Source organism: Protopterus annectens, chromosome 7.part0 (genome assembly GCF_019279795.1).
Source record: "Protopterus annectens isolate FY-2018-M chromosome 7.part0, PAN1.0, whole genome shotgun sequence".
Classification (NCBI taxonomy): Eukaryota; Metazoa; Chordata; order Ceratodontiformes; family Protopteridae; genus Protopterus; species Protopterus annectens.
In genome coordinates this window covers 1,630,027,353-1,630,039,572 of record NC_056739.1, presented here as the reverse complement: position 1 = coordinate 1,630,039,572, position 12,220 = coordinate 1,630,027,353, and the positions used below count along the sequence as shown (strand labels likewise).

The following is a 12,220-nucleotide window of genomic DNA, read 5'->3' as shown; positions in this document are numbered from 1 at the left end:
AAGATGTACAGGTGTAAGTAAAATAAAAACATAAGTTATGTACTTACCATAACAATAAAGCCTTGCTGTCTTCTTCTGTCCTTCTCAACCTGTAGGTTATTGGCTCCAACACCAGCACTCTCAGAATCTTCATTCCAGAAGCACCATTTACTCTACCACGATCTTCCTACTCTAAATGCTCCACTCAGATCAAGTTTGCCCCATAAATGCTCATAGAACCATAGGCAAAGTTAAGAGAGACATTTTATACAGGAAATAATTCAAATACAGCATAAAGACTCTCTTATACATAGCTTTGAGGCTAGTTCACATGGTTGGTTAGGATCAACAGTCTAAAGGTGACAATTTGGAGGGTGCATGGAGGGCAGGATGGCTGAAAAGGATGGAAGAAGTCAACTCCAATCTACTGTTATGGTAAGTACATAACTTTCTTATCCAATCCTGTTTTTTCCTCTATCTCAATCTGTGGGACAGAGTCTCCAGCCAGCAACACCCCAGGGTATCCCAGAAGAGAACATGATGTAAAATGGTGGAAACAAAAGAAGCTCTTGATCTAGATTGAATGGCCAGTTTGTAATGGTACACAAGGGTATGAGTGTTAGCTCAAGTAGATGCAGCAAAAATATCAACAGAAGCCTGAGTGAAAAAGGCAGCTGAAGTAGCCAATTTTGTAGTGGAACAAGCTCTAAGCTTCACAGGCAAAGAAATTTCTTTCAGGCAGTATACAAAGGAGATACAATAAGAAAACCATCTGGATATGGTCATTCTGAAAACAGTGTTGCCAAGTCTTAATTTAGAAAAGGAAACAAAGAGCTGGCTAGATTTCCGAAATTTTGTTTCTGCCCAAACAGAATCAGAGTTTTTAATGAACGTCCAGACAATGAAACAAAATTTCTCCCTTGTTACTGACGTTATGAAGAAAACTGGTAAATGAATGGGCTAATTCAAATTAAATTCTGAAGCGACCTTGGACAGAAAGGAAGGACGGGTCCTCAAGCTAACTCTATCTTTAAGGAAAAACCAAATGAAGAGAAGAGGAAACAGCTTGAATTTCAGACACTCTTGCTGAAGTGACAGCTAACAGAAAGAGTTTTCTATGACAAAAGTTTCAAGGACACTATAGCTGCTGGTTCAGAAGACTGAGGTCCCAAAAAGGAATTGGGTCATGAGTGGGAGGATATATTAAAAAAGGCTTGGATTGCTAGCGTAAAGGCAGCCACAACAATATTACCCATGCCAATACGAAAGTTGGAAATACAGGATAAATGCACTTAAATGCTAGAGTAACTAAGACCCGAGTGAATCAGACCAGCTGAAAATCAAGGATAGCATCTAAAGGTGCAGAAAAAGGATCGTGAGTAATTCTCTTGGAGGGCTTGGGATCCTTTTTCTACACCTTTAGATGTAGAAAAAGGATTGTGAGTAATTCTGTTGGAGGGCTTGGGATCCCCGGCCATCACTGGAATTGGAGGAATCATGAGGTTAGCTTGAGGGAGTGAAGGTTCAGGTGAGTTAGGCCTGAAGGATGTGAAATCAGTCTGGGAACAGGGTCCAGGACTAAGTGTGTGTTCAGTAGGTGAAACCAAATGATGGGGAGCTAAATGTGTCGGGATCAGAACAAGGCAATGAGGATGACAGATACTCTGCAATGGGCTGCTTTCTGAATAAATTTGATTATGAGAGAAGCTGGAGGATAGGTGTAAAGTAGCTCTGGGGCCAGTGACTGTCCCTCTGGTGGGAGAAGCACACAGAAATTGCTGCACTTCATGCTGGATGAGGAAACAAATAAGTTGAAGCAAGGGGTGCCCCAGAGCTGAAAATCCACACTGCTATCTCAGGATTCAGGGACCACTCCTGAGACAGAGTAATGTGTCTACTCAGACTCTCTGCTAAGATTTTGGATATCCCCGGGATTAGCACTGTGATCAGAAATCCGCATGGGGACATTGCCCATTGCCAAACTCTAATGGCATCTCAACAGAGAGGATAAAACAGAGTTCCTCCTTATTTGCTTAGGTACCATACCACCAACATATCGTTGGTCTGGATGACAATCAGAACCTTGGGTAGAAGGTCCTGAAAGACCCACAACTCTAGCAAGACCACTCTTTTCTCCAAGATGCTGACAGGAAGATTGCCCTAGAACTGAGACCATGTGCCCTAGACATTATTCCCCTCAAAAAGATCCCACCCAATAAGGGAAGTGTCTGTAGTCACCATGGCCTGGGGATTGGGAAGAACAAAAGGTCAACCTGCTGCAACCAAAGGGGATTTCAACCACCACCAAATGTGGTAATACCAGACATTTGTTAGAGAAAATGGAGAGTTCATAGGATGATTCAGATAGGACCACTGAACTGCCAGAGTCCACTGCAGAAGTAGTACAACCATGCGGAACCTTGCTTTGGGAACTAGACAAATAGAGGTGACCACATGTTCTAGGAGAGAAAAAAATGAGGTTGCTGGTTGTATGTGAACCTGGAGGATGTGAAAAGCTTGTAAACAAAGATACTTTGGTCTTGATGATGGTTATCTGGCTGTGCGAATAACCATATCCAAATGGCAACCTTTAAATCTGAGTATCTGAACTGGTTCCACAATGGACTTTTGTAATCAAGGACAGACAGCTGTAGCAAGAAATCTCAGGCCTTGATTAGTGACACCCTCATGTAAGTGTTCAGGAGCCAGTTGTCTACGTATGTGAAGACATGGAATCCCTGCAGCCAGGCTGTCACTATTGTCATGTATTTGGTGAGCATCCGGGAAGCTGTGGTGAGACCAAAGGACAAAGCCTGAAAATTGTAATGACTGGTTCCAGCCAAAAGCACAGAATCCCCCAGAATGCCTCATTACCTTTATGTGATTGTAGGGATCCTTGAGCGCTACCAAGCACATCCAGTCATCCTTCCTCAGAAGAGATACAATGAACTGCACCATGATGACCATCCAGAATTTGGTCTGTTTGACAAACCAGTTCAACTTTCAGAGATCCAAAATGGGTCAAAGATGCTTCTTTTTCTTTGGTACTAAAAAGAATCTGGAACAGATCCTGGATCATCATTGGTCTAGTGGGATCTTTTGGATGACTCGGTTGAGAAGCAGTTTTTGGATTTCCACTGCTGCCTCTCTTAATTGGCAGGGTGGCATGTCAGTCAGGGATTTTGGAGAGTCCTTTTGGAGTGAACAAAAAAGGCAACTGAATAACTATGGTCACAACTCTCAACCCCCATGCATCTGATGTGAAGGACTCCCAAGTTTTTTGGTGGAGAGCCAAATGACCCTACCTGCCTGCTGAGCATGGCAGTTGCGCAACCCTTCAGGGATGCTGGAAGGGCCTCCAAGAGAAAGCCCCATTAAGCCATGGATCTGCAGACCACCACTGCTCCACAGGCAGTGTCCACTGGAGTTGCCCCACCCCATCATTAGAGAACCATCTCTACAGGCATCATGAAAAGGTTGCTGTGATTTCAGTTCCTAAAGAAGGACCTCTGATGGATAAAGACTCAAACTGCAATGGCATACAGTCTTCTCATCCCACTTGTTTCTACTCTTGGGCCAAAAAGAGAAGAACCCTCAAACTGTGCAATAAAAAAGGATGACCTGACGCACTCCATAAAATGCATAGGTGCATTCAATCATGAAGGTGCATGGCAATACCAGTGCCTGCCACTTAGGTCATTCCATTAGCTGCAATGGACAAAAGCTTTGTGGAAATGTTAGATACAGACTGAATTATAAACAACTGAGCCCTACAGGGTCTTCAGAACGTGTACAGGCTGCCAAATCTTAATGACCTTTGACATTTCAGTGATAAGACCCTGCTGAAGTCTTGTCAAATGAGCAAGATAATTCAGTGCAATTAAGGCAAAGGTAGTTGAAGTGTACATGTGTTTTCCCAAATGATCGAACTCCCAAGACCCTCATTTGGACAGATGAAACACAGAACTCTTCTCAGGGATGTTCTTTTTTGTAGCTGCGACAATCATAACTGTGTCCATTGCCAGGCCCATGCTCTACTGGGATCTGCCTTTGGGAGGGAATAAAATTTTTGCAGGTTGCCTGGTGACTGGTTTTACCACATCAGGTTGTCTCCAAGCCTTCTGAGACATGAGGTCCACAGGGGTGTTTGGAGGGGGACCACACAGGACTTGGACAGGACCATGCCGAAGGCATCCAGAAAAAAAAATTACTCCTCTGGGGTAGGGACCCTCAACAGTTCGAGCAGACTGCCAAAATAGGCATCATGGTGGTGGTTGGTGTCCTCAGTGAGGGATTCCTCAGGGGAATCCTACTGCTTCTTCTTGCACTTTTTCTTCCCATATACCTCCCTTGGTGGAAAAGCTGGAGGAGGCACAGAAGAGGCTGGCGATCCTGAATGCATGAGAGTCTGGAGACCCAATGACATGTGCTGTCCCAGAGCCAACTGATGTGAATCCACAGGTGCAGATAAGGGAAGAGATTGGGATGGATGCAATGCAGCTGCCGAAACCCCCGTCTCTGAATGGCAGAGAATAATCTCCACATTGATGGAAGCAAAAACTAAAGCCTGATGGCTAGACCAGGCACTCCTCGGATCTGAAGACCAGAGCAAAACACTGGTGTCTGGTGTCAGCTTGGCCATCTCTGACATCGAGATCACAGCCTAGCTATTGAGAGCAGAAGGTCAACCCTAACCTTGGGACACCAGCCCTGAACAATCAGCTCTGAGGAGCACTCAGATCCAAAGTTGCTGGAGTTGAGAACACCAAAGACTGAGCTGGTGTCAGAAGCAGCTACATCATCTGCATTGTCCGGGGTGAGGGTAGATGCACTGGACCCAGAAACCCTGGAGCCAAGGAAATTGGGGTACTACAAACTAGAAGCTGAAATCTCAGTGGAAAAGAAAGAAGAACTTATTACAATTTAATGTCCTAACTATAGCTAGACTATGAACAATGACAGAGGAGGCACAGCAAAAAAGTAAAAAAAAAAATTGATATGAAAAATTATCCAAAAAGGATACGCTGAAGATGGTGCTCTTGGACCATGATCAGAACTTGATGGTAAATGAGATCTGGGGAGAGGCAATTAAAGTAAGGAGTTATGGGTAGAAGAGGTAGAGTTCCTGAAGTGAAGATACTGAGAGTGCTGGCATCAGATCCGATAAATATTGGGTTGAGGTGGTTGGAAAAAGACACCTGATTTACAGATTTCTTACATCTAATCTGCAAACCCTACTAGACTGCGAACAAACTATATTCTACAGTCCTGGGTCAACCTGCACTTAAATACTGTGTTCCCCAAAGATCCATTCTAGGCCATGTCTTAACATCTTCAAATGACATAAAGCAGCCAAAAATGTTACTATCATACAGTATGCAGACGCCACACTAATCTGCTCTGCAATGACCCTTGATATACTGCAACAAATAAGCCAAGAATCCTTACATGCAGTTGAAACATGGCTCTCCAACTCTCAGCTTCTATTAAACCCCCAAAAAACTAATCCTGTTTACACCTAAGTCCTATAGTGTCAAAAAGCTCAATTCATTATAACACTGAAATCCCACATGCCAAGCTTCTCGGAGTAACTATTGAAAATATGAAAGTCAACAATCACAGAAAAGGAATAGTCAAAAAAAAAATATCAAAAACTTGGAACAATCTAGACCATTAAGTTCTACCTAACTGATGATGCAAGAAAAACATTGCTTCTACCTACTTACTTCCAACCTGTCACTATGGAACTCAAATTCTCATCAACCTGCAGTCCTTCCAATTTCACTTACCCGAGCAGTGCTATCACAACATAGCAAACTTTGTTGCTGACCTGCCCCACAAGTCTCATCACTGCTCAGCCCTAAAACTACTCCACTAGATAGAGCTCTCACACCATTTTGCCTTCTCTCAAATTATCACTCATCATACTTTTACTTACTCCCTAGAAAAATGCCAAGCCTAGCCCATCTTTTCCAACTATATATGCAACAAGTAGATGCCTTCGCTCAGAGGACAAGCTCCTACTCCAGCTAACCAGCTCCAACAACTCAGCATGTGACTTACAACTTCAAAATGATGGGACTCCCTTTCTCTCTCCATAAGACAGCACAGCAGACTTAAACCTTTCAAAAATCAGCTCAAGTGACACATGATGACCAAGTGATCCTGTTCTTGCTCTACCATTGGTTAATATATCCAACCTCTACCTTACCCTATCTACCACCCACTTCCACTCCTCTAGCCCTTCTTTGCCCTCTCTACTTATTCTCTCTCCAAGATCTTTACAACTTCCCCACCTCCTGTCTCACTCTGCTGTTCCCTCTCCATCCCTTCTCCTTGCCCGTCTCCACTATTACTACCCAAATTAAAACAAATGGAATTTAAAAACTACCATTCTATTTATTTTTACTGGCTCTGTTAAACTGACTGCACAAGTTCATTGTATTATCATTCTCTCAAGACTACATCTTATGGTTTGTATTCTTTCATTTCTCTCAAGAAAGTATCTTAGGCTTTGTGTTGTTTAATTATTCATAACATTTTTCCCTGGGTCTCCGCTGAAAGGGGGCTTCTACCCAGCTGGACCATCACAGTAAATAAATGTAATTAATTAATTAAAATAAAGTAACTGCATACAGTGTCTGAGGTGTAATACTGAAGGGCTATATCAGAAGTTACCACTTCTGGTAAGGTTATGTTTACAAAAAGCTTTTCCACTTGTCATTACGTGAAATTTTCCCCAGCAGAGCTTACACACCTGCACATGCTGATTTAAAAAGGGACAATCACATGGCACTTGTACTTTATCTGTTCTGCTGGGTCTGTATTTATTCTCAGACAAATGGCAAAGTCTTTTAGTGCTGTCTACTGTATTTAACGTTGACTTTTCATCAGATGAATCAGCTTTATAATTAGTTAGACCAAGTGATGATTTCAGCTCTGTGTGATCCGCATACTGCAGAAAATTTAATCAGTCTCCTCTGTGCTGTGAATTATGTCACACTGTTTTTACAGAAATATTTAAGCTGGAGAACAGGCACCAAGCATTAAAATTGCTCCCATTCATCTGTCAGTCAGTATATGGCTGTTCTGTGTCTTCCAAGTTTTATAACGCATCTTAACATGAATGTCACCACAGCCCACACCGGAGTAATACAAACACTAACATCAAAGACTACTGTATTTCATATGCTCCTGGGGATGAACGATTACAATGACTGCTTTAAAGTAAAGTGAGCAACTTCAAATTATTATTATTATACTAAATGAGTTCTGTGGCTGCAGAACCTTCCAGACTGCGCAGCCATGCAGGTAAAAATAAAACAAATGATGGTCCCTAGGGACCTGGACTGCACACATGCTGTTTTTTTTGGAAAATGTGCTCATTAAAATGGGCCTCAGGCTAAATGACTAGTGCCACCTTAATGTAAGATAAAGCATGCTGTGCAAAATGCAACATACGCTCATCATGTAATAATACCTTCTTTTTACATTTCCAGCTAACAAAATTAAATTAGCTGCAGCCAAATTAATTTCAAAGAGTTGCAAGAAAATGAAAAAAACATTCTATCCTTTACATCAGTATGAAGATGATAATGGCCAGCGTGCTTCCTATTCATTTTTATGCACATTTTTGCAAAAATAAAATGGTCTTGTGACCCTAGGAGAATGCAAATGTTATGATTTTTTTATATGAACAGCCTGAAGGCTTTTTTAATTCATGCTAGCAGTCTCAACATGACAAGTCACAGGCTAAATGACAAACAAAGCACCTGCAAATCTCTAAGAGGATCCAGAGAAGTTAAAGAAATATACACTGTATTAGCTGATCTGAGTAATGGTTGAGATCTCTTCTTCTGCTTTTCCCAATATTCTGTAAACTTAGCATATTTTCTCTCTTCTCCCACATTCCTGCTGGCACATACCATGATATCAGTTTAGGAAAACATGCCTAGCCCCCAGACCATCAGTTGGACACCCACTCATTGAGTACAACCTGTAAGACAGGCAACAAATGCACACACATATACAGAGATATAAATTACTTACTTGCAAAAATTCCAATAAACTCCATTCCCAACAGAGGATATCCAGGCACAAAGGGACAGTGGTAGGTTAATAAAAACCCACTGCAGAAAGTGTCATTACCCATAAACTGATATGATCAATACATCTATGTTATATCTGACTTTGGAGGTCTTCTCCATAGGGGAACTGCTGGTAAGAATCTTAAACGGTGAAATTTAAGGCTCTCAAGATATTGCAGCTAGAAGAAGGTCTAAGGACAAGGGATCAGAAGGTGAAGTACTAGCAGCAAGGTAACACAAAAAGGCAGAGGTCCATTAAGGCCCAAGTAATAATGCTGGGCTGTCTGGCAGTTAGCGTACAAGAGTAAGGCTCTGAGCTGGCAACGAGCTGTTTCCTGTAATCAAGGGTACATGATTTGACTTCTTCCATCTTCATTTGCATCTGTGTGTTGAAAGAGCAAATCACATAGCCAGACAGAACTCCTAAATCACCCCTGAAGAGGGATGTTTGTGTCGAATTGGCTTACCTGGTTAATGCACAGATGCAACAAGAAACATACTGCTACTACTAATTATAATAATAATAACACTAATATTTAAAGGGACAGTCAAGAGGCTATTGCACAAATATCCACAATGGTTGCATTTCTGAAGCAAGCACTGAATATACCACTCCTCTAGAGGAGTGACATTTGAGACCATTGTTTTCCAATAAGTATATGTCACCTGATAACAGAGGACAATGCAGCTGGGAATTAATAAGGAAAGGGATTACTTTACAATAGTTTGCCTCGCTCATATTAAAGCAAAGGAAAGGAATAGTGTCCAGTCTCCTTAAACTCATGCACCCCTTTCACGCAGAACCTCAGTTGCTGGAGCACTTCAAGTGTATGTAAGCTATCTCTTCCCTTGAGTTCTGCCCATGAAAGGAAAACAAGGATATGAAAGGACTACTTTAAGAAAAACTGATACCATTTTTTGGGATCATAACAGATACTTCATTATTGTATTAGCTGATTAAAAATTTAAGAAGACCCGCCTTGATGGGTCCTCCTGCCCAGACTTTGCCATCTATTTCTAGACAAACAGACACCAGTACCAAGGCATATAATAATGTTATGCATCAACTACAAAGACTTGCTTTGTCTCTGGGCAGTTGTCTTCTCCATCCCACCCCTCTTGCACCCCTGTCATTAGTAAGCACCAACTTGAAAATCAAAAGTAACAGTGAAGATGTATTCCCATCTTTGAAATAACTGATGTGCAAGTATACAACTGACCAACTTTCAGGGAAATTCATCTGCCAAGACTAGCTGCAGAAACAGCCATCTGTAGGGGGACAGAAGGATGGTATTCTTGATTGATCAAGGAAAATCCTCTTCAAAGATCAGCTGAAGCAATAAGATTATATCTGACATCAAAGACCTTCCCTGACAAGGCCTAGGGTTAGGCTGAATCCAAAGCAGTAATATACTTCTATGGAAGGAACAAGGAAATAACACCACACTTTGTATGAGTGTTTCATAATGAGGAAAACCTAACCAGAGCTGGAACAACTAGTCTGTTCAACTTCAAACTAGCAAAGCCCGAGAAGAAACTCCCTAGATGACTATGATACATTCAGGAGTATAATGTATGGATGTTCATTAAAGATGATCAATAAACAGCATGGTCACTGTACTTGTGAATCCAGCCTCTATGCAGTCTTTATTTTGATACCTGAAAAGAAGTGCAAAATATAAAATGCAAATTCTTGTAGCTAGGATTTAGCATACTTAAAAAATATGCAATTCTATGTGGCACATTACATGTTTTCTGTACTTGTACAATACACCTATCTTATAAATAACATGAAGTAGAATGCACTATGTTGCACTGGTCATTCTTTTTTCACACTTTATCTCCACTGCCTGATGATCATTAGCCCCTCCTGGCCAACTGTCCCATACGTTTCCCACAACTAATGCAAGGGATAACTGACAGGTGTCATCATTTAGGCAGCTGTCAGGGGTGGTTCACAATTTTTTCTGAGTCTCCCTGCACCTACTTAATGGTGAGTGAAACAGAGGCTGTGCAACAGGCTGAATGAAGGACAAGTCCCTCACTTTTGCAAGGGGTATTCCCTTCAAGCAGCACTGACCCTGTCTCTGAAGCATGGCAGGTGGTTTTCCTAATTTCCAGTAAGGAAATCTTACCAACCAAGTTTACCCCTGATTGCATGCATCCCTCCTCACCCCAAAGGGTGGTGTATGGGCAATGCCCCTTCACTCCTTCCTCTCTTAGCATGGCCTCTCCAGTGCCTGAGCTGCTAATCAAACCCTGGTTACTTGAGTTGCAGTCACTGCTCTATCCCTCTTCATCATAGAGCTAGGCATCATGCTGCACTATTTAAATTGCCATTAAGTTTACATAAAGCATAGCATGGAATTTTTAAATCTAAGATCTCATCTTTCTTCGCACTAATAAATGCAGCTTTTCACAACTTGATGTTATCAACTCTCAAACTGTCCATTTTATGTCTGATTTCTTCAGTGATCTTCCAGATCTGAAATACTATGGCTATTCTTTATGGACATTGAATCTTCCTTCTGGGATAGTTCTTGCAGCTCCACTGCAGTTACTTGAGACAGAACTTTTTGGGACAGTTCTGCAGCACAACTTTTTGTTAGAGCACAACTAGAAGAGTCGCTCTCTACAACTCTTGGCTGTCACAATTCTCAAGGCCTCAAATTCCTTGTGGCATACTAGTCTTAATAATTCTGGTTGCTCATAGTCCTTTTATTTCAATGTATATTTCTTATACATATGTCTTCTACTCATCCTATACAGCATTCCGACTTCACCATGAACAACAAAGAACCCTGCTTCAGCTACTTAAAAACTACTTCAACTATAGGCAGCAAATTTTCCCACAACTATTTTATTTTTACTTTATCTCCTACTTTCAAATCTGGTAGTTTCTCTCATTAGAGTATTTCTGGCTCTACTGATTTTAACCTAACATTTCCTTTACTTTTTATTGATTTTCTATCAGTAGCAATGTTGCCAAAGTAGATGATTTGATTTTCAGCCTTCTGTCATACTCCAACTGAGCTTTCCCTTGTACTGAAGCATTCCTATATCTCAAAACTGTACGTTGACAATCCTGCTAGCTTTTATTACACCATTTTCTCAGATTAGCCTGCTGCTAGCATGGACTGGGCATTACATATCTAACTGACATTCACAAACAAAATCTTTTAGATTTCTGAATTTAGTAATGCAGAACTTTGCCAGGTATCACAAAAGCAGGTACCCCATCTCAGAAATACAGACTTTAATACACTGATCACACCTGCATTTGTTCTGTTGCTCTTTTTTCCTCAGGGTACTTGGATAAATAATCTAGATACATGAGATTACAACTTCCTTATACGGAAACCAATCTGTGCTCACTATTCCACTGTCTTGGATATGGGTACATTTCCATTTCCTTCTGTGGCTTGTTTTTATGATTTAAATTATGAATGACACAGTTATGTACTACATGCATCATATAAGTCAACATTATTGGCCAATATGTTACATATCTTGCTCTTTCTTTGCATTTTACTATTTCAAGATGTGACTCGTATGATTTTTTGTCTTCTCAGTTGATTAAGAAAGTACAACTGTGTTACAAACTTACCATAACTGCAGATGTTTGAGTAGATCACTGTTGCAGTCCCGAGTCTAGAGAATTCCTACCTGCAGGAATCTACAGTTGGCCAAAATATCAGAGAATTTCACCATCCCCCAGTGGGCAGATGCCCTCTCTACCAAAAATCAGGATGTCAGACATATAAAGGAGTTGCCAGTCACTGCCATATTTAGGAGTTTCTTGTCACAGGGGCCAAGGGTCCATCAGTCCCTAGGCATACACAGTGAATCCTGCTGAAGATTCTGACTAGGATCAGCAGAATCGAATGGGGGAGTGTAGGGGCATGGTTCCCACCCAAACAGTTTCAAAAGAGAGCAGAGTGGTGGAAAGGAGGGAGAGAAAGGGTACTGTAGCAGTGCTCTACTCAAACATCTACAATTACGGTAAGTTTCTAACACAGCTGTATTATATACACCATTGTCACTGTTGCCGTACTGACTCTTGGGAAGACTGCCAACATTAATCATAAATAGGTGGTTGGTCAGAGGTGAAGGCTGGACAGATAAGGCTCTGCAGAATGGTACAGGTAAATCTA

General features: G+C 41.4%; 1 protein-coding gene across 1 annotated transcript in view; it reads right to left on the bottom strand.

The window, feature by feature from the left end:
* Positions 1 to 12,220, bottom strand: part of RFT1 (RFT1 homolog) — an 871,244-nt gene that overhangs the window by 374,672 nt on the left and 484,352 nt on the right. The gene's annotated exons all lie outside the window — the stretch shown is intronic.